Source organism: Scyliorhinus canicula, chromosome 8, assembly GCF_902713615.1.
Source record: "Scyliorhinus canicula chromosome 8, sScyCan1.1, whole genome shotgun sequence".
NCBI classification, from domain to species: domain Eukaryota; kingdom Metazoa; phylum Chordata; class Chondrichthyes; order Carcharhiniformes; family Scyliorhinidae; genus Scyliorhinus; species Scyliorhinus canicula.
Genome location: NC_052153.1, coordinates 175,321,333 through 175,345,226, shown reverse-complemented (window position 1 = coordinate 175,345,226; position 23,894 = coordinate 175,321,333). Strand labels below are relative to the sequence as shown.

Sequence of the window (23,894 nt, the reverse complement as noted above, 5' to 3'; positions counted from 1 at the left end):
GTAAATCTCTTCTGCACCCTCTCTAAAGTCTCCACATCCTTCTGGCCATGTGGCGACCAGAATTGAACACGATACTCCAAGTGTGGCCTCGGTGTAGATCCTTGTAGGCTTGCGCACCTAAGAGTGAACATAGAACATAGAACAGTACAGCACAGAACAGGCCCTTCGGCCCTCAATGTTGTGCCGAGCCATAATCACCCTACTCAAACCCACGTATCCACCCTATACCCGTAACCCAACAACCCCCCCCCAACCTTACTTTTATTAGGACACTACGGGCAATTTAGCATGGCCAATCCACCTAACCCGCACATCTTTGGACTGTGGGAGGAAACCGGAGCACCCGGAGGAAACCCACGCACACAGGGGGAGGACATGCAGACTCCACACAGAAAGTGACCCAGCCGGGAATCGAACCTGGGACCCTGGAGCTGTGAAGCATTTATGCTAACCACCATGCTACCCTGCTGCCAATGAAGATTTGAAGAAAGTGAAGATTTGTTTGAATCACCAAACTCAAATCTTAGCGATATTGCTGTGTCATGATTGGTAACTAACAAGTAGCAAGATCCCATTGAGGCGATGACACTGCCATTGTAGTCGTGCAGTTGACAAGTTGATTTATCGATTTTCGGAGTTTGCTTCAGCTTTGAGAAGTCAATGCTATTGAGCAAATTTGCAGAAGCACCAGTATCAAGCTTAAAATTGATTGGAGAATTATGAACTTGAAGTACTGTGTTTAATTCCATATCTGTGTTGATAGAGTGAACTTTCTTGAGAGGAGCTGAGACTTCTGTGGTTCCATCATACTTCTCAACGATGCCTACAAAGAACGAGTCTTCCAAAAAATAATATCTAAACAATTGGAAACATTTTCTTGAAAACCTTCTTCCTTTGTATCCACAGTTCTAACATTCATCTGTTTTGAGTTTAAATTTGAAGATTTAAATGTGCGAGTGGATCTGCACTGAGCAGCAAAGTGGTTGTGTTCGCCACATTGTGAGCAAATCTTTCCTCCAGCTGAGCATTTATTTTGTGGGTGGGCGTTTCTACACCTTTCATACATCATCACGTGCAAGTCATCATGCACACAACCTCTTCGCACGTGCGCAGATCGGTCTCCGTCGATCATGCATCTTTTTGAGACGTGCGCATGTGTTGGTTTAGAATGCGCATGCATAAGATGGCTGCCGTCCGAAAAACACATTTTTTTCATCTGCAACACTGCCTTAACACATTTTACCTCGAGGTTTGTTTTCTCGCCCTTTTCTCAGAGAAGAATTTTATTAAACTGACTATTGAATAATTGATATAAACGGCACATGACGATCACATTTTCAAGCTTCAGATCTTTCTGTCTCAGCAAACATTTTCTGAGCTTATCATTGATTATTCCAATGACTATTTGATCCCTGATCATTGAATCATTTAACACAGAGAAGTTATAAGGTTGAGCAAACAGTCTGAGATCAGTCACAAAGCAATCAATTGAATCACCTTTGTTTTGCATTCTTCTTTAGAAAATAAAACGCTCAAACGTTTCATTTCTCTGAATTTTGCAATAAAGATTGAACTTTTCTATAACTTCTTCAAATTTGGTCTTACCTTGATCCGCAGCAAATTGAAATGAGTTGTATAATTCTATGGCTTGGTGTCCCACCATGGTTAGAAACAGAGTTATTTTACATTTGTTACTCGCATTATTTAAATCTGAAGCTGCCAAATACAATTGATACTGCTGCTTGAACAGTCGTCAGTTAACATCAAGTTTACCTGTGATCCGGAGTTGTCATGGAGATTGAGCTTTCTCCATCAGTCCTGGATTATTCAATGTCCTGCAGTAACAGGTTGGTGCTTTGAAATTCGATTTGGGTATTAGTATTTCTGACTAAATCTTACTAAACTATCTAACTAGCTTCAGTAGGTACCCTGGTACCATGTTACATTATCCCTGGTGGTAATATGTTGTATTCTTTGTCTTTTGTTCCAGAATGGTGCATCGAGTTGATGATAAAGAATCCACTAATCATTATATTGAAACAATACTAATTTATTGTATAATGATTAATTAAATGAAGTTTGCGCATGCTACTGAGCTATAGTTAATAATAAAGTAATATTGAATCTGTCCAGCAGTAATCAATAATCTACCTAGTCACGAATAATAACCTTGTGTATTCTCTCTAACCAAATCATCTCCTAATGTTGTTCTCTTGCTTTCTCCTTTACTAGTACTCTTCTAACTACCAGCATTCCCTGAGGTCTTATTTGTATACAGAGGAGTGGTGGTGCCCTCTCGTGTTTGAGTTACACAGAGATGTATTAATTAACCCTTCACTGACCTGCCTATATGCATATCATTACACTGTGCCCACCCCAGTCCAACTCCGGCATCTCCACATCAAAAAATCAAGTGAAAGTAATGACCGAGACATGCTAGTCTGCAATTCCCTATGCGGGGACATTGTCCAAACGTTTGAACCACAGGAAATTTTCCCAGGGATGTCAAGTAGTTTCAAGTCACAATCCAAGTTGACCATCATTACCTCCCCGCCTATTTGTAGTTTCCTTTCAAAGTAAGTGAGGATCTACACAAGCAAAAATTAGTATAGCATGAGTGAAAGTATGGCTGGTCTCAGCTGTCAAACCTTGCTAACACCAGCCGGCAGATGTGGAGCCCATTTTAGCTTCTAAGGTGTGATTGAGGCTGGTAACCCCAAAAGTCAGAATGCATCATTATTTCTCGCGTGTTGGGACATGTCTATTCTTTTTGGGAAGATCAGAAAACCTGCACCCCTTCCCCTTCTCTCCCTCCCCCCTCCCCCACTGCAACACCCCTCCCCACCCCACTCTACCCATTCTGGCCCGTTTTTAACCAGATATTTCAGGCTCTTGCATAGAATTGGCAGGTTGGGGGAGGTAGGGAAGGTGGAGAAGGTGGAGATAGTGGACTTGGGGAGAGGGGGATGATGGGAGATATATGGCTGATACATCCTCAATAAAACCTGCTCCTTAATTCCATTCAACAGCACTTTGACAGTGCAATCCCATTGCAACTTTCTGGAGGAAATACGAGGTTCTTTGCTGCAGTGTTCATTTTTTGCCAAGCCTGAATAACGGCAAAATCATCCATGCACAAAGTAAATATTTTGACCCCTGTGCCTTATTCTCCTCGCCACACTCCCACTGAGTCAAATTCCGCTGTAGATATAATAGAAAGAATAGTACATCTTTGATCTCTTATTTCATTGATGTAAGAACCATGAATTAGAATTTCAAGGTAGGCATTCATTTCAGACAGTGGCCTTGAAATGATGCTGCACTAAAGTTAGGTTATGAATAATTAATTAATTCGTATGAAGTTCCTTTATGCTTCAATTTAATAAGATGTATTAAGCAATTTGAAATAAATGGACAAGAATCATTCAGTATTCAGACACTAATATGCAGAAAGTGGAAATTCAAGGTCTGCACTTTCTAATATAACAGTACCAACAATGTATGAAGAGTAAACCTCCCTCACTTGTTCATGTGCTGTTGGACATTTTGCCTGATGCTTACATTGTTGTTGATGATCAGTGGGTATTCAGATTAATTCCTTTATGCTTTTTGCTTGTGATTACAGAAAAAGAGAATAAGTTTAAAATTATTCAAATGATTGAAAATAGTATTTATAGAATAGAACAGTACAGCACAGAACAGGCCCTTCGGCCCTCAATGTTGTGCCGAGCCATGATATTTGATGTGGATAAAAGAACATTGTTGCTGATGAGCCCGAGGCCAGGGCTAATGTTTCAGAAACATGCCATAATAACAGTATTTGTCCAAGTGTGACGTAAAAGAGCCCTGGCAAAAGTGCAATTGTTAGGAATCTCTGAGAAGCTCTCCCCTGGCTGGAGTCAAACCTGACACAATTGTGGGGGGTGGGGTGGGGGGGGGGGGGGGGGGGGGAGGCGAGGGCAATTTTGAGCCCACGTTAGCCATCCGCGGGATCGCCGTCGCGGGTGGGAAATCGAGAGGGAAAGGAGAAACGCAATTATGCACGGAGATATGACATTTCCCAATTTTCAACGCCCCTCGATGGTGACGTCACGAGATTCACACCCACAAAGGGCGAGAATCTAATTTTAATGCTTATGAATACATTTGAATGTGATAACCAATGTGATAATCCCCCCAACACAACACGAGCCCCCCCCCCCACCCCACTGAATATTCAAACCTCACTAATGTGAGGTCACGTTGACAATGTCCTACAACAGCTATTCAAAGAGAATCAGTTGAGGGGATCCGCCCACACCCCACTCGCCCTCTCCACCACAGCCCCGGGCTGCAGCCTGTGAATCTCAGTAGTACTTTGGACACCTTAGCCAGCCACCTATACTGGGGAGACACTGAATATTTTGAGGATGACATCCATACCAGTGTTGAAGTCAAATTTGGAAAGAAGAATTTAGATAAAGGCTTAGATGCATGTTTAAGAGGTAATCTGTCGGAATTGATAGTGTATATACAATGCTTGTGATTTTATAACCGAAGAATTACGAATATCAGAAAGGACAGACATACAATTAAAAAGAAGATATGCCAAATGACTGTCAGCTGACTTAGCAATATTAAAGACACAAAATGGCCTTTAGCTGAATTAGCGACATTCGTGAACAACCATTAGCTCGGTTGCAAACTTGTACAAATAACACCATTTAATTACTGACAGCAGGGTTAGTCAGGGAGTCAAGAATGGTTGATGTCAAGGCATTGAATGAGAAACAGACATGGGAGGCAAGGGAGGCATGCACAAAGAACTGATAAACATTGTCCACAGGACAAGGACCATTGTTCATCCACACCAGCCCAAGGTGTCCAGGTGCAGGCAGGAAAGATGACTGTGACAGTTAGTATGAATGACTTCTTCATGAAGTCAGGGGTTGGTAAGGTACCAACCCACTTTACGCAATGTCAAATTTGATTGGATATCTCACTAATGCATGTAATCCATAGTCAGCATTATTGGACAAGGTCCAGCTGAAATGGGCTGTGTAACCGTTTTGAAAAATGTATAAGAATGTATGTTTTCCTTTGTTCGGTGGAGAGATGGTCTGGAGTTTGACAGACGCCATCACCCCGCAGGCGAAATAAACCATTTAATGTGAGGACCAGCCCTGGGCATTGAATTATTTTTTTGGTTTGCTCTCCTGTTAACACCAGTATCATTCCAACGGCAGTCAGCCCAGCAGCCTTTAATCAGGGACAAACGGCAAGCCGCAGGGGACGGGATTGACTGATGAAAATCCAATTGAATTGGTTGGAAATATTCAGCATTACCGATGGGGTTTTCCAGCAACTTCTACAGTGATACCACAAGGTCTTCCAGAGAGATAAAAGCAAATTACTGTGGATGCTGGAATCTGAAACAAAAACAGAAAATGCCGGACAATCACAGCAGGTCTGACAGCATCTGTGGAGAGAGAAGGGTGGTAACATTTCGAGCCTTTGTCGAAGCTGGGGACAGCAAGAAATAGGGTCAGATTTATACTGTTGGGGGGAGGTACGTGGAGCGGTGGGGATGGATACAGAGTCAGTGATAGGTGGAGATTGACAAAGATGTTGTGGACAGAAAGACAAAAGGAATGTGAATGGGGGTGATTAAGGCTAAGAAGGGTCCTGATAGTGGCTCCTTCCAGAGAGAGGTAGGATGCATCGAAGGAGGGAAAGCAAAGTGTCATGTTAGAGTACCTTTAAGAAATGGATGTTTAAGCAATGTACCTTTAAGAAATGAAGCACCTCATATTACTGAAGTGATGTCAAAAGGGGGCGCTGAGCTGAGATCACTTCTGCTTTTTGGGAGTTTTAGTTTCAGTTTGGAGGAAAAGAGCTTGGGTGTGTCTGTGTTTGTAGTGAGCTGGATCTGCGGTGATCTCTGCCATGAAAGATTATCTCTGAATCATTTGGGTGATTTAAACTCATAATAGCAATGTCTTTAACCTGGTGTGTTTCTGTTTAAAGGTGTTAAGTCTTTTGTAGCTTTGAAGGAACAGTTTGAGGGATTATTTAGTGTTGCATTATTTTTGAGGTTATCTTTGAAGTAAGGGGTGTTAAGGGATCCAATATTTATTTAAAAAGGTTAAGTTGAATTCATGGAATAAACATTGTTTTATGTTTATAAACCCACATGTCCATAATTGTCATAGCACACCTGAAGACCAAGCCGTGTGCTTCAAAAGCAACAATACATTAAAGGGAGAGTTTGGTTGAACTCCATGATACATTATGGTGTTCTGAAAATGCCGCTCCCAGAACAAAAGAGTTATGTAGATCCAGAAGCAACACCAATTCTTTTTCACACCATACCGATGCCTTATGCTCAACACCAAAAAGTGGAGGTGAAGTTGAAACATCTGAAGGACTTGGGGGTAATTATTCCAGTACAGTTTTCAGAATGGGCAGCACCCATCGTTCCAGTGTTGAAACCAGACTGCGACTGTGAACAAGGCTGCCAAATAGCCTACCCCGAGGATAGAAAATTTATATTCCAAGTTGGCAGGGGGCTCAATAAACCAAATTGGATTTTAGCCATTCATACCAGAAGCTTAAAATGGAAGATGAGTCAAGAATGTTTGTTACCATAAATATCCACAAAGGATTGTTCCTATATACGAGGTTGCCCTTCGATATTTCATCGACTTGTGCGATATTTCAGTGCACAATCGAGAGTCTTTTGCAGGGAATTCTGAAGGTTGACATGCATCTGGAAAATGTCCTAGTGACATGGGCAACACCAGAGGAGCACAGAGAAAATTTGAAAGAAGACCTCAAGAGGTTTAAAGAAGCCGATATTTGGTTAAAGTGAGAGAAGTGCACATTTCAGGCTGGTGAGGTTGCATATTTAGGTTTCCGAGTTGGTGTGAACGGATTACATCCATTTGAAGGTAAGATGGACGTACTAACAGGGGTCCCGGAACAAAGGAATAAGTCGGATTAAAATCCTTTTTGGTTATTAAGGCCTTTTGTTTTACCCAATCTGCCGACCATTTTGACACCCCTGCATCGATTGCTGAAGAAGCACCATCATTGGAAGTGGTATGATTCCCAGAAGAAGTCTGGCAATTCGCTCAAACAGGCCCAGCAGTCATCGGCCTTGCTGGTCCTTTTCAACCGGGTAAACCCATGGTAGTCATTTGCGATGTATCAACGTATGGCATCGCTGCGGTGCTCTCACACAAAATGAAAGTAGGTGTGGAAAGGCCTGTCCCCTTCACACCCAGAACACTGCAGGATGCTGAAAGGAAATATTCCCAGATCGACAAAGAAAGTCTAGTGGTCATTTATGCCGTAAAAAATTCAATCAACGTCTTTGTGGCTGGGACCGTTGCCTCAGACCATAAACCATAAATCATTACTTTGCATTTTCCGTGCAAATAAGCCTGTCCTGCCAATAGCATCAGCCCAAGAGCAAAGATGGCCGCTGCTCTTGGCTGCAGACTCATGCACCTTTCAGCGTAGACCGGGAATCAGATACCAAATGCGGATACTTTGAGCAGGATCCCACTGCCACAAACAATATCTGAGCCTCCCACTCTGCAGGAGGTGCTCCTGGCTCTAAATTAACTTGACACTCCATGTATTTCATCGGGCCACAACAAAACGTGGACCAGCAGAGACCCTTTGTTCTCAAGGGTTAAAAGGATGTTTCTCACAGGTTTGCATTTGAGAATTCAGAACAGATTAGGCCCGATATGCAAGGTAGAGATGAAATCACAAGCGAGGACGGTGCCAATGCCAACCCAAATGCCGCAGGTTCTTCTCCAAGAATTACACAACTGTCATCCTGGTCAGTCCAAGATTAAGGCTCTGGCCAGACGTTAAGTGCCGATCCTTCTTGGGCCATGTGACAATCCCAGAGCCTATGCGACCAGAACACACAAATGTTAGTCTATCAGGTGTTTGGGCTTGGACCTGGCTGTTGGGCTTTGGTCAGAGTTGTGATTTAACACAGTTTGGTCGCTTGCCGCGCAATACAACACTGACCGAGCCACAGATGTTCATATCCCATATGAATATCAAGAAACGTTCCGAGCAAGGCATCTTCTGAATTTATTTATCTGAGCATTGTGCTTTAAAATACCCAATTTAATTATTTTTCTGTTTAACAGTGGCAGCAAGTTTGGAGTACACCTGGGAGCCTGAGCTGGCATTTACTTCATTTTGTTTAGCATTATGCTCAATGGGTGGAGTCTGCCTGATATGCATTGATTAACTCAGACATATTTTCCCATGTCATGAACGCCTCATAATACAACTTTTATGAAAGATTATTGCAGGAACGTGCTACGATTCCAGATTTTCTCCCAAGTGAGGTAATTCATTGGAGAGTAGAGTGGAGTGAGTTGCATTTCCAAGTACAAGAATTAATGGCAGGGATAAGCCATTCAGCACCCTGCATCTTTAACTCTGTGAGTTGGCAATTCCAGTACACACCTCACATTTTGCCATCTGTAAACCTGATGTCAACCAAAGCAGAGGGCCGGCATAAATATGTCTTTCTCTGGTGGATGAACTGTAACCAGCCACAGGGGTCAGTCCACGGACCTCAACTCTTTACAATTTATATAAATGATCTGCAAGCAGGGACAGAGTGTAACACAACAAAATTTGCAGATGATAATAAAATATGTGGGAAAGCAGGCAGTGAAGAGGAGACACAGATTTTACAGATTGACATAGATAGGCTGGGAGATTGGGCCAAAATTTGGCAGCTGGAGGTTAAAGTGTGAGGCCGAAAAAATAGTCAGACAAATTATTATCCAAATGGAAAGCAGATGCAAAATGCATCTGGGCAGAGGGACCTGGGTGTCTTTGTTCATGAATCGCAGAAAGTCTGTCTGCAGGTACATCATGTAATAAAAAAGGCAAATGGAATGTTAGTGTTTATTGAAAAAGGACTGGAGTATAAAAGTAGCGAAGTATTGTTGCAATTGTATAGGGTGTTGATGAGACGACATCTGGAGTATTGTGTCCAGTTTAGGCCTCATTAATTGAGGAAGGATGTGATGGCATTGGAAGCAGTCCAGAAGAGGCTCATCAAATTGATTCCCAGGATGAAGGGGTTGACCAGTGAGGAAATATTAAACAGTTTGGGCTTATCCTCACTGGGGTTTAGAAGGATGAGAGGGGATCTGATCAAGATACATAAAATACTAAAAGAGATTGATAAAGTAAATGCAAATCAAATGTTCCGCCTTGTGGGTCAATCTAGAACAAGAGGTGATAAATATAGTTTGAGAGGCAGTAGGTTTAAAACTGAGGAGGCACTACATCTCTCAGAGGGTAGTGAATTTGTGAAACTTGCTGCCCCATAATGCAGTGGAGTCCAAACCATGAAATTGTTTCAAGAAGGAGATAGATATATTTCTCATTTAAAAAACATTTTGAAGGGAAATGGGGAACAGGTAGGGAGATGGCTTTGAGACCAGGAAGAATATAGAGGCCATTCAACCCATCATGTCTACACCGACCCACTTAAGCCCTCACTTCGACCCTATCCCCGTAACCCAATAATCCCTCCTAACCTTTTTGGTCACCAAGGGCAATTTATCATGGCCAATCCACCTAACCTGCACTGGCGCGATTCTCCGCACCCGCGGAGAATTGCGGAAGCCGCCGTGAAAGAAGCTGTCTTTCACGACGGCCTCGGAGCCCGCTCCCGGCACCCGATTCTGCCCCCCCGACGGGGCTAGGAGTGGGGCTCCGGGTATCTCGGCGGGAATGACACGCGGCTGGCGCCTAGATGACATCAGCCGCGCATGCGCAGGTTGGCCGGTTCCAACCTGCGCATGCACGGATGACGTCATCGTACAGACGGCAAGTATCCGCGCATGCGCGGTGCCGTCTTTCCCCTCAGCCGCCCTGCAAGACCTGGTGGCTTGATCTTGCGGGGCGGCAGAGGGGAATTAGTGCGTCCGATTTGGGCGCTGGCCCGACGATCGGCGGGCACCGATCGCGGGCCTGTCCCCTCCCGAGCACAGTCGTGGAGCTTTTTCCCAAATCGGGCGCCTAGAAGCCCCAAACGTGCTTCTGGCGCCCGTTTCACGACGGCAGCGACCAGGTGTGGTTGCCGCCATCGTGAAACGGTTGGGAACGGCCGGCCGCTCGGCCCATCGGGCTCGGAGAATCGCCGTTGGCCGTAAAAAATGCCGAGCGGCGATCCTGCGAGCGGGGGGGGGGGGGGGGAGAATCGCGGGGGGGGGAGAATCGCGGGGGGTGCCAGGGGGGAGTAAAAAATGTCAGGAGGCCCCCCCCCCCGCGATTCTCCCAGGCCGCGTGGGGAGTGGAGAATTCCGCCCCACATCTCTGGACTGTGGGAGGAAACCGGAGCACCTTGGAGGAACACACACTGACACGGGAGAATGTGCAAACTCCACACAGCCAATCATATAAGGCCAGAATCGAACCCGAGCCCCTGGCGCCGTGAAGCAGCAGTGCAAGGCACTGTGCCACTATGCCAGAATTGTCTCCCAGTCGCGTAATCCCATGACTTTAAAATTCTCATCCTGGTTTTCAAATCTCTCCGTGGTAGCCACCAGCTCTAAAACCCTTTGAAACATCAACACCTATCTACTTTCTGGCCACTTGAGCAATTTTAACTTTACTTGCTCCATCATTGGTTCCATACCTTCAGTTACCTGCCCTAAGTTCTGGAATTCCTTCGCTAAACTTCAGTACCTTTCCACTTTACTCTCCTTTAGAAACCTACCGCTTGGACCAAATATTGGCCAACTGTCCGGACATCACCGTACCTGGTGTGGAGTCAAATTTTGCTTGACGCGGCCCCTGTGAAGTACCTTTGACATTTTATTACAATAAAGATGGTATTTAAGTACAGGTTGTTGTTGCTGTTCCACTGTATCACTTTTGAACTGGTAATACACAGTGGCAAATTATTCTTTGTGGAGTTGAAGGACCCTTCCTGCCTCATTTTGGGAAGGATGTGGAAGCTTTGGAAAAGGTGCAAAGGAGATTTACCAGGATGTTGCCTGGAATGTAGAGTAGATCTGACAAGGAAAGGTTGAGGGTGCTAGGCCTTTTCTCATTAGAACGGAGAAGGATGAGGGGAGACTTGACAGAGGATTATAAGATGATCAGGGGAATAGATTGAGTGGACAGTCAGAGACATTTTCCCTGGGTGGAACAAACCATTACAAGGGGACATAAATTTAAGGTGAACGGTGGAAGATATAGGGGGGATGTCAGAGGTAGGTTCTTTACCCAGAGAGTAGCAGGGGCATGGGATGCACTGCCTGTGGAAGTAGTTGAGTCGGAAACATTAGGGACCTTCAAGCGGCTATTGGATAGGTTCATGGATTACGATAGAATGATGGGGTGTAGATTAATTTGTTCTTAATCTAGGACAAAAATTCGGCACAACATTGTGGGCCGAAGGGCCTGTTCTGTGCTGTATTTTTCTATGTTCTATGGTCTAGCACATCATCAAGAGTCAAGGAGTTGAGCGTGGGGCGGGGGGGGGGGGGGGGGGGGGGGGGGCGCATTTGGCAACCAACACATCAGTTGGCTTAATTTTGCCTTCCTATCTATAAAGCTGTTTTCAGGTTCAAAAAGATATACATAATTTTAAGTACAGGGTAGGACAAAAGTGCACTCATCAATTTATTTATGAACACTCGTGGTTCCTATCTGGAGAACGCAATATATTTAATTGGAAACATTTATGATGAAGAAGCTCTTCAGCTCATTTGACCCTATCCTTCCAGAATATTAACATTATTTTCTTCCCATTACAGATTTAATGTCTACTTGAGTGGGTAGACAGAACATCATCATAAAATGTCATCCAAACGATGGATGTTTCATGTTAATGATATCATTTTTTAATTTAATATTTTGTGGCAGTTTAATGCTGAGGGCACTTTTAATTAATTGCTTACCACAACATTCCCTGAATGGTTCGACGATACCGCGGAGTTAAATTTGTTTCAACTTCTCTATTATTGTGGCAAATTGAGCTGCTTTCCATTTGCAATTAGAGAGATGGGATATCATGATGTTCTGGGCTGGGAAAGGAACGACAAAACTACAGAATCCAAACAGTGCAGATTCAGCCCATCGTGTCTGCATCAGCCCTCAGAAAGAGCACCTAACCAAGACCCACACCCCCGCCCTATTCCCATAACGTGGGGGCAGCACGGTAGCATTGTGGATAGCACAATGGCTTCACAGCTCCAGGGTCCCAGGTTCGATTCCGACTTGGGTCACTGTCTGTGCGGAGTCTGCACATCCTCCCCGTGTGTGCGTGGGTTTCCTCCGGGCGCTCCGGTTTCCTCCCACAGTCCAAAGATGTGCAGGTTAGGTGGATTGGCCATGATAAATTGCCCTTAGTGTCCAAAATTGCCCTTAGTGTTGGGTGGGGTTACTGGGTTATTGGGTTAGGGTGGCGGTGTTTACCTTGGGTAGGGTGCTCTTTCCAAGAGCCGGTGCAGACTCGATGGGCCGAATGGCCTCCTTCTGCACTGTAAATTCTATGAACCCCATCTAACCTGAAGATCTTAGGACACAAAGGAGAAATTTAGCATGGCCAATCCACCTAACCTGCACATCTTTGAACATACAATAAAATGACTGGAGCTGGTTTTAAGACGTCAAGTGGGGTGGCACGATGGCATAGTGGTTAGCATTGTTGCCTCACAGTGCCAGGGAGCTGGGTTCAATTCCAGCCTTGGGTGACTGTCTATGTGGAGTTTGCACATTCTCCCCCTGTCTGCGTGAGTTTCCTCTAGGTGCTCCGGTTTCCTCCCACAGTCCAAAGATGTGTAAATTGCCCCTTAGTGTCCAAAAGGCTCGGTGGGGTTACTGGGATTGGTAAAGTGCTCCTTCAGAGGCATACTGCAGACTCGATGGGACGAATGACCTGCACAGCAGTATTCTATGATTTGGGCAGCACGGTAGCATTGTGGATAGCACAATCGCTTCACAGCTCCAGGGTCCCAGTTTCGATTCCCGGCTTGGGTCACTGTCTGTGCGGAGTCTGCACGTTCTCCCCGTGTGTGCGTGAGTTTCCTCCGGGTGCTCCGGTTTCCTCCCACAGTCCAAAGATGTGCAGGTTAGGTGGATTGGCCATGATAAATTGCCCTCAGTGTCCAAAATTGCTCTTAGTGTTGGGTGGGGTTACTGGATTATGGGGATAGGGTGAAGGTGTTGACCTTCGGTAGGGTGCTCTTTCCAAGAGCCAGTGCAGACTCGATGGGCCGAATGGCCTTCTTCTGCACTGTAAATTCTATGATTCCATGAATTAAATAAGGTTGAACTACAGAGAACATATGAACTCAATTCAGAGAGAGCATTTTACTAAGTCAAGAAGCAGCCGACACATTTCAAACTATCCTGCACACTCAATGGTTGCCTTAATATGAAATGACTTCCATCGAAGCATTTTGCTGGTCTACATGATTTCTAATGAAGCATTTTGTTGGCCTACAGAAATTTCACAGGTTGTTCGAGGAAGCTTCACAGAGTTATTGAGTTCTCTAAGAGAAAATAAAGTCAAGCACTTCTGGTAACTTGTATTGGTCAGAGTTATGCCACCATCAAAGGAAGCAAAAAGCAAATCTGTCCACGTTTTTCAAAAGCTTCTATCATCTCATGAAACATGCATATACCACTCCAGCAGGAGGAGTACAACATATTGTCGGGCCAGTAACTTGCAGAGGGCAGACAACATAGGATTGAGAGACAACATTCGCAAATTAGGCACAACATGAATACAGATGAAGAAGACATTTCGTTCCTTTTTTAGGTTATTCACCGAGTACAACCCAGAACCCCCTCTCCCAACACAGCACCCAACTGATTTGAGATGATTCCGAAAAGGTTGACATTGCGATCCCATCCAGAGGCTATTTGAAAGAATAACAGTCATTAGTGCCTTGCAGGAGCTTTCAGTCATGAAGCTGTGTTCACGATTGAGGCAATTTTGCCAATACAGTTACAGTTGTCGTCCAGATTGCCTACCCTGGACAAAAATCAATTGAACCAATGGTTAACACATGGTTGTTAACTAATCACACATCAGAGGCCGAAAACTACGAAGGATCTTCAGAATCTGCAGCAACGAATAGTCGGACTAGTTGAACAGAAATTCAAAATCAATGATCAGGGAATAAACTGCGGCAGTAAGGGGGGATAACATTTTTGAAGACTCTTCAAGTAAAGCGATATTGGTACAACTTAAAAACCAAAAAGGAGCAATCACATTGCTGGAAGTGTTCTATTGACCCCCTATCAGTCTGAGAGAAATAAAAGATCAGATATTCAGGCCAATTTCAGAGACGTGTAAAAGTAATAGTGTAGTGATAGTGGGGGATTTCAACTTCCCCAACCATGACTCGGGAATTCATAGTGTGAAAGGTTTAGGGGGAGCAGAATTCTTAAAATGTATCCAGGAGAACATTTTACACCAGGGCGTAGAAGATCATATAAGACACTGCTGGACTTTATTTTATGTAACAGAGACCATGCATCAGAACCCCCATAGAGACCCCCATATCAGAGAGCCCCCATATCAGAGAGCCCCCATATCAGGGACCCCCTTCAGAGACCCCCATATCAGAGACATCCCCATCATTGATAGCCCCCCCCCCCCAACAGATATCCCCCATGGCCCTTCATCTGTCACCATGGCCTAGAAGTTAAAGAGCAGTCCAGACAGAAAGGATCATGGTTTTTAGCTTTTAGTGGGCTGCAATTGACAGGGAATAGCTTTCAAGCAGTCCGGTATATGGGTTTTTAAAATTTCATTTATCTTCATGCTTGAATGCATATCAAGTACCAGGTGCTTGAATTCATATTAAGTACCCTGCTTTGAAGCTAACCACAGTGCTAATAAACATCTAGCTATGATCGACAGCCCCTGACCACATCTTAATTAAGTTAAGTACTTTTTGCTGAGAAAAAAAATGAAGTGAAAGATTAACTCCTACATGTTTACAAAAAGTAAAAGCTATTTCTCTTTGAAAGTGAATAGAAGTCTCATAGAGCAAAGGATATGAGAGGGCTTAACACCTTGCGATGTGGTTTGACTTTCTATGATGCATAGGGCAACTGCTGCTGCCTTCAACAGTTCTGTCTGAGGCAGCAGGTGTAAGAGACTGGTAGATGGAAAAGCTGTGCTTTTTCATGATTTCTGCCTGGACTGCTCTTTAGCTTCCAGGCAAGGGTTTCTGAAGGGGAGGATCTCTGTTGAGGGGAGCCTCTGTTGAGGGGAACTCTGATAGGGGTTCTCTGATATGGGGGTCTCTAATATGGGGGTAACTGATATTGGGGTCCATGTTGGGAGGTCTGATGGAGAGGCCTGATGGGGAGGTCTAATGGAGGGGTCTCTGTTGGGAGTCTGACGGGGAGTTGATAGGGGGAGGCTGACAGGGGTAGGGTGGGCAGGATTTATGTTGGGGAGGAGGGGGTCCTCCAATGGATTTTGAAGATTTGTATAATACGTACTTGCGTACTTGACCCATTGCGTGTTCCATTGTGTCAGGACCAGGCTTGAAAAGCATGTAGCTCACTGCCGCCGCTGGTGAGGGAACAGAGCATCGCAACAGGATTGTCGCCTGGGCAAAGCCCATTTTTAGCCCTTCGTTCGATTGTCAGCCGCATTGGGAACCCTGCTAATGGCGGCCGGCGGCTGGGGAATCCACCTCCATGTCTGACCCCATTTTTCATCCAGGTGTTCAACTGACTGTTGCCCAAATAGATTTAGGCTTCTTCTATATGAAGGTTTCAATGCCTGGTTACACATTCCTTCCTGAAATGTGCTGTTCTGAGGAGCACAGGTGTTCGGTCCACAAAAACAATATACTGCAGATGCTGGAAATCTGAAATAAAAACAGGAGAAGCTGGAAATATTCAGTAGGAATAGCAGCATCTGTAAGAGAGGAACAGAGTTCACATTTCAGGCCTTAGTTTGGAGCAAACTAAATACTTCAAAAATTTGGATTGAATTTCTGAATTGAAGTCACTGACATAATTTAGAAACATTGTACAAACACTAAATCCTGGAGTACTCATTTAATTTTCCTTCACTCTGTCATGAATTCTCCAACAAGTACCTTCTATCCCTCAGTCAATTCTTGTATCCATTATCAAATATTATCCTGCATCTTATAGAATCATAGAATAACTACAATGCAGACAAAGGCCATTTGGCCCATCGAGTTTGCACCAACCCTCTGAAAGAGAACCCCACCCAGGTCCAATCTCTGTACTATCCCTGTAACTCCACCTAACCTTCAGACACAAAGGAATAAATTCTCATGGCCAATCCACCTAACTTGCATGTCCTTTCTCCGGAGCACCTGGAGGAAACCCACGCAGACATGAGGAGAATGTCCAAACTCCACACAGGCAGTCACCCAAGGACAGAATCAAACCTGGGTTGCCTGGTGCTGTGAGGCAGCAGTGCTAACCACTGTGCCACCAAAGCTTTGAGTGAAACTGGCAGCTTTTCACGTGCACTTTTATCAAATACTTTTGTTGCATTAATCCAATTCTTTGATGGGGCTTAAGGGACTTGAGACTCAGGCATGACGATGATTAAAGAGAAGATGTAAGAGCAGCAAGGAGGCACAGTGACCAGAATGTGAGCTGTCAGCACACAGCTGAACAAAGTCCAGCAATTGCTGTTAACTCAGATGTCCTCTTAATTGGGAACAGTACAATATTTGACCCAACACTTCCGGTTAATGGAGTTACACAACATTATCAGGACAAGCGTTGTAAACCCTCAGATTGATTTTCAAAGAAGTTTCTTTGCATTAAAAAAATCCATAAATTAGATGGCATACTGGCAAAGTGAAATCTGAGTATTTCATTGTGCCTGGGCGTTGACAATAGCTCAGTGGGAGGATTTGACTGTTTTGCAGTGCCCAGCAGTCTCACTTCTGCCCCCCCCCCCCCCCCCCCCCCCCACCCTCCGAGACTTGAGCATAAAATCAAGTCTAACACTTCAGTGTAGTCCTGCAGGAATGCTGCAATGCCGGAGGTGCTATCTCCTCTCTCATGTGGATGTAAAAAGACCTCTGCAATAAAGCAGGGGGAGTTCTCCTTGCTGCACTGGCCATATTTGTCCTCTAATTAAAGTCAGTTAAAACAAAGCAGATTATATGGTTGTCACCATAGTGCTTCCCTGAGAGGGAACTTGATGTGTGCAAATTGGCCGCTGTGACATTGCAACAGCAGCTCTGTTTCAAAAAGTGCATTGTTGGCAGTAAAACACTTTGGGATATCTGAGATTGTGAAGAATAAATGTAAGCCATGGCCTCCAACTGTGTAGCTGTCTTTCAGAGTAGCTCTGGAATTAACCTACATTGTGTGCTCATGTCTCACAGGTAGAACCCGAGCTTGCCACCAGAAATAAGGGTTCTGCCACTGAATCACAGCCAACACCAACTCAATCTTCTTATCGCCTCTGAACTCAAGTACAAATGTCAAAACTTCACTATCATCAGTGGGGGGACGGTAGTAGAGGGGCGGAGGGAGGGGTGTGGAGAATTTAAATTCAATTAATTAATAAGTCTAGACTAAAATGCCAGTTTGTTTAATAATGATCATGAAATTCCAGATTGTTTCAAAAACCCTACTGGTTCACTAATGTCCTTCAGAGGCGGAAATCTGCCACTCGCAATAGTTCTGACCCACATGCGACTCCAGACCCCATAGCAATGTGGTTGCCTCTTAATTGCACCCTGGAATGGCCTAGCCAGCCACTCTGTCGGACAAGCTACGACAAGAAAAGAAAAGGCTGTGGGTTGTTGTTGAAAACTCACCACTATTCTTAGAATTCCCCCATACAAAAAAGGGCCGATATTCTAAATGGTGAACAGGGATTCTCACTCCCTGACTCCGATGCAGGCTTTGGTGGGTGCTATTTAGGTCAAACTATATTTTCAAGTTATCCCCCGGTATAACCCATACCTTCACCGAAGATGTCATCTACTTACGACTTAGTCGCATCGATCCTGGGTCCCACATTGCTAAGTAAGTAAAGTAGACTTTGGAATAACCACTGTTTCAGGTTAAATTAAATTATTTTATTATTATATATATATTTATTTTTAAAAGATGCAATCACTGTCTTTACAGAAAAGTAAAAAGATCTTGCTTCTGGATCCTTCTGGTTGGTTGAAGGGACGTTCAGGCCCAACTTGACAATCAATCTTCTTTTTAAAATCTGGTTTTCTTTAGATGTATTCACTGGTGAGCTCGGTTGCTATGTTCTATCTTTCTCATGTACCGAGCGGTGAGAGCTGACTCTGATGGCTACCTCTGAGCTGACTCTGAGCTGACTCTGCCTCCTCTTTAAATTCTAGTCTTCCTTAGATGTATTAGCTGTTTTACCTCGGCTGCTATGTCTTATCTTCCCCATGGCCGAGCTGACTGTAAACTGACTCTGCTTGCTTCTCTTTTTCCTTCTCTGCTTCTCTCCTCTCTCTGAGTTCTGGTAGTTCCTGCTCTGGTCTCTAGGTTTATATTCTCTTTCTAATAGTTATTTAGTTTTTATGACTTTATTGTAAAGTAACTTTTATTTCGCTTTGATTGTAAAAGGTACCTTTAATCTAAATTTTTCAAATACGACTAAGTATTCATTTTGACATGACCTCACTTCTCAGGTCTCTGATTACATTGTTTCCTTTGTGATGTTCAAAGTTCCTTTGTGATATTCAAAAATGCTTTGGTTTCAATAGAGGTGTGAATTTTGGTTTGGTTCCTATCATTTCTATAGTTTTATTTTCCAATTGTGTCCCCAGCTCATAACTTGGACTTTGATTTTGGCTTTAAATTATGTTTCTAATAGTCGTAGACTAATAGTCTCCAGTTTTCTTTAATTTACTTGATGTTAGCAGAATTTCACATCTAGAATTGTGACCAAATTCAACTGAACCTCATGCTTTCCTTCCCAGCTGCTTACTAAGATAGTTAATTTCAATGAAGTGGTGAGCCATTGTTTTCAGCTTCATACAAAAATCCTGTGTGTTTGCTAAACCTGCTTGGGAGAAAGAATCTGCATTTTATAGTCCTGCTCTTTGCAGCGGCTGTTAACCCTTCGTGGGATCATTCCCTGTATCCTCTCATGTTTCTCTCAGACCAGATATTGCCCGACTTCCATGTTTCAAATGACACATCTTTCCATATTTTCAATTACAGGGTGGACCTCAACCAAATCGACTGCAACAGTTCAAAAAGGTGGTTTACCACCACTTTCTCAAGGATAATCAGGAGTGGGTAGCAAATGCTGGCCGTGCCCGTAACTCACATCCCAAGAATGAAGTAAAAAGAAAATTCCTCTCGTACACCAAGAACAGCTACTATTGTTCGTGGCCTCATGTTTGTGCACAGGATGAATTCTAGGCCCATGTTTTGGGCGATCACATTACATAACCACTGCAGTTCTGGCTACGATACAAAAAGGTGCAGCTGAGGCAGAACAACACTTCAGTTACTTTGGCCTGTATTATTCATGAGCTGTACATCTTCAGTGTTGATACTAGCTGCCAAATTAGAAAAAAGGCTCCTTTGCTTCCATTGACATCTCTTGCCTGAATGACTGGAAATGTTTTTAAAAAGCATTGACTAAACAGTTTATTTTCATGAATGCAAACATTTTTGCTTCAGCTTTATTTAAATTTGTTTCACGAACTACTTCAACTGATCAACTTACATTTGAATCACTCCGGGAACTGAAGCAGCTGTGCTTGAGCAAATGATGTCCTGTATTCTATTCTTTGCATACAGAATAGGAATATTAGAATAAAGGATCATAATGTGTGGGTGGAAAAATAAATGATCAACTGAACATTCCTCCAATTGTTGATTTTTCATAATTTCAGATGCAAAATTGATTTCTGCATTTACTAATCTAGTCGGGGCTGTGTTCAAAAGTAGTTTATTCCTGTGGAGTGCTTTGGGATGTTATGAGGCATAATTTATGCAAGCTTTGCTTTAAAAATACAGACTCTGGAAAGAAAACTGTCTCAAGCTCCGTTAAGTCCCTACATATATTCATGTATATTTTATTTACCAATTTGGTTACAACACTGAAAGAGACCAATAATATTAAATAACAGTATAATATGACACTGACCTTCAAGCTAGATCTGAATCACACAAGCCCGAGAGACATAGAGAGAGGAATGGGGGGACATAGTTGCAGTAGGGTGGGGGGAGGAGAAATATGTATCCTGGAAAGACAAATTTAACAGCAAAACCTCTTATCATTTGTTGTACCTTGGTACCTGCTCTGTCGCCAGATTGAAAAATTGGCCAGTGGGAAAACTACGTTGGAGGTGGGCCCTGGCAGCCAGGAAATGGTAGGTCTTGTGGGTGGAAGAGTTGGATTTGCAGTCAAGAGAGAGTGGGTAAGAGAAGACACAAATGTTCGGAGGGAGGAGTGCAGGTTGATCATGGCAGAATATTTGCTTGAGAGGCTGGAAGTGGGTCAAGTGCACAGCAGTCCTGTTCCTCCTGGCCCACAAACAGTGCCTTTAAGACAGAGATAGATAGGTGCTTGATTAATAAGGGGATCAGGGGTTATGGGGAGAAGGCAGGAGAATGGAGATGAGAAACATATCATTCATGATCGAATGGCAGAGCAGGCTCGATGGGCCGAATGGCCTAATTCTGTTCCTATATCTTATGATCTTTAAATTTCCCACCAGTTTCTTTTCCTGAACTGGAAAGTTCAGGCAACCTTATTCTAGTTTCTAAATGGACAAATTACAGATTCTCACTCGAACGTGTGGGTGACTTAGAATTATCTGGTCTCTTTTACAGAAACTCAAGTGTTATTTTAATGTGAGAAACGTAGCAGCTGATTTGCACACAACAGGCAAACAGTGAAGTGATACTGACCAAATAATCTGTTGCAGTGAAGTTGGCTGTGTGACTAATAGTGGCCAGGGCACCAGGAAGAACTCCAAGGTGGTAATCTCATCGCTTGACGATGCACAAATGTTCACAGCGATGAACATGTCGGTTTCCCTGCACTTACTGGTGTCAGGCCACCATTTTGAATGGGTGCACCGAACCAAGCATCCAAAGATAGTCCCCCCCCCCTACAATGCAAATATTGACCCTGCTGCTGACAAGGGAAGCACCCCCAATCTCTCATCGAGGAGGGCATCCTCCCCCACCACGAAATAGCGGGTCACCCCGCTACACGATAAACACATAAGGGTGACGGACCCTCCCAACCGACACCCCATCAGCTTCCCCATATGCCCCTGTGCTTGAGCCACACCCTCCTTAAATCACCCCCTTTTCAGCCATCCCTTCCTCAACCACCCCGGAATTCAGCAACCCTAACCCCTCTAGGCACCCCCACTCAGTCCGCACCCCTGCAAACAGTGCACTGCCCGCTGGCACTGACACTTTGGCGGTAACAACCTAGCCTGGCGTACAGGGCCCGAGTGAGGTCAGTATATTGCTCAAGTGGCACTCTGCCACTGCCAGACTGAAGAGGGAGGGGCCTCCAAGGGTCCTGGGGGTTGGGTGGGCTCTGGCTCTGAGTAAGGGGTTGTCCCTCAGACCTTCCTCTGGGATGGGGGTCCATCCAGCCCTGGGCAACCTGAAGATCGCTCTTGGCAAGGTTATTTCAGGCAGATCTTTATTCAAAACCATCATCCTTTTCTGACCTGTGTAAACTCTGAAGTGGCCGACAGCTGATGAGCAGACCATACAGTTAATTGAAGATTCAAGTCAGAAAGACTTTCCCTTTCCTCACATCTGCTCCCTCAGTCCTATGCTTTTAAAATGGTTGCTTTTTGAAGTGTCAGAGCCTTCCTGGAAAGCCTGCAACACGTGAAAAGCCTTGAAATCCCCTGAGATCTTTTGAAATGCCAAGCATTCATTCAATTTCACAGTGCAGCCTCATAACAGCCTCCCCGAACAGGCGGCAGAATGTGGCGACTAGGGGCTTTTCACAGTAACTTCATTACTACTCGTAACAATAAGCGATTTTCATTTTCAGTTTCATTTCATTCAGTACCTTTAACTTGCCTTTGATCACAGCTTAATGGTTTAACCACAGCTGCCAGGCGGTTTGATTTTTTATCCTTCCCTTCACTTTTGAATCCATCTGAAGTACCCTCCTTGATCCTAACTTGATCCTATCCTGTTTATAAACATTCTTGTTATGATTGACAGCATCTGGCCACTTCAAAAAAGCAGCTGTGTGCTTTCACTTGCTCTTTTCTAACAGCGCTTAGCATTTTTGAAATGGTCAGCAGCTGTCAATCAGAACAAGAATGTTCATCAACATTGTAGTTAGGATCAATGGCGGGCACCTCAGATGCATTCAAGTGTGAAGAGAAAGATAAATAACAAACCTCCTGGCAACTTTGACCAAGGGTTATCCAGACTCAAAACATTAGATTTTCGAGAATTTTCTGTGTTTTTGTGAAAGGGAACGTCTTCCTTGCTTGAATCTTCAATGAACTGTCTGGTTTGCTTTGTAACTTTGAGGGAGAACACTTCAGAGGGTGAAGGCCACTTCAGCTTTTAAACAGGTCAGACCAAGATGATGATTTTGAACTGTGTGCTACCTGAGATCCTGTAAGAGGCAGTCCAGACACGGCACCTCTATCCTGGGGGACGGACCCGTGGTTAACCCTTTATCCACAGCCCAAGTCCACCTAACCCCCAGGACCCTTGGGAGACCTTCCTTCTACAACCTGGCAATGACAAAGCGGCCTAACCCCCTTGGACACCCCTCAGTGACAAGCAACACTGCGCTTGGCAATACTTGTACCAATGCCCACCTGCTAGAATTCCCGCTGTGGGTGTTGGAACATAATGTGGGGGGTTCCCAGGAGGGGTGGGGGTGGGGGTATGTGTGGAGATTGATTGATATTTATTGTCACATGTACCGAAGTACAGTGAAAAGTATTTTTCTGCGACCAAGGGAACGTACACAGTATGTACATTGTGGACAAAAGAATAATCGACAGAGTACATTGACAATGGTACATCAACAAATCGTGATTGGTTACAGTGAAAAACAAGGGCTAAACAAGAGCAGCATAGGGCGTTGTGAATAATGTTCTTACAGGGAACAGATCAGTTCAAGGGAGAGTTGTTGAGGATTGAGCTGTTCCTATGTCTGGATGTGTGGGTCTTCAAACTTCTGTATCTTCTGCCTGTTGGAAGTGTCTGGAAGAGGGCAAAACCTGTGTGTGAGGGGTCTCTGATAATGCTGTCTGCCTTCCTGAGGTAGCGGGAGGTGTAGACAGAATCAATGTGAGGGTGGCAAGCTTGTGTGATGCGTTGGGCTGAGTTCACCACACTCTGCAGTTTCTTGTGATCTTGGGCCGAGCAGTTGCCCTATCAAGCTGTAATACAGCTGGATAGGATTCTCTCTATCGCACATCTATAGAGGCTTGTGAGAGTTGATGCAGACATGCCAAATTTCTTTAGCTTCCGTAGGAAGTAGAAACATTGTTGGGCTTTCTTGACTGTTGCATCAACATGAGTGGACCAGGACAGACTGTTGGTGATGGTGACCTCCCAGGAACTTAAATCTGTCGGCCATCTCTACTTTGGAACAATTGATGTAGATGGAGGTTGATGTGTTGAGTACTCTGGATCTGTGGAGACTGCGTTTACCTTAGCAGTGACATAGACAGGTTACCAACACTTGTAATAGTACAACACTATTTTATTAAGCTAGGAACTGTTGAACATACATTCACTGTGTGTCGACACTATGTTAGATTAACTGAAGACCTATGCCTATCCTGACCAGTCTAAACTGTTAGCACATGGTGAAGGTCTGTGCTACAAGCTGTGAGCTCTGTCCTTCTCAGAGGCTGCATCCCGAATGAGTGGGAAAACTA

The 23,894-nt window shown here is 44.3% G+C and overlaps 1 long non-coding RNA gene across 1 annotated transcript in view; it reads left to right on the top strand.

Annotated features, from left to right (window-relative positions):
* The window catches only part of LOC119970029, an 87,911-nt gene extending 68,083 nt beyond the window's left edge, over nucleotides 1-19,828 (top strand). Inside the window, exon 4 of the long non-coding RNA XR_005461523.1 lies at nucleotides 19,210-19,828. This is a non-coding gene — a long non-coding RNA (uncharacterized LOC119970029). The remainder of the gene's footprint in view (nucleotides 1-19,209) is intronic.
* Nucleotides 19,829-23,894: the final 4,066 nt, after the last annotated feature.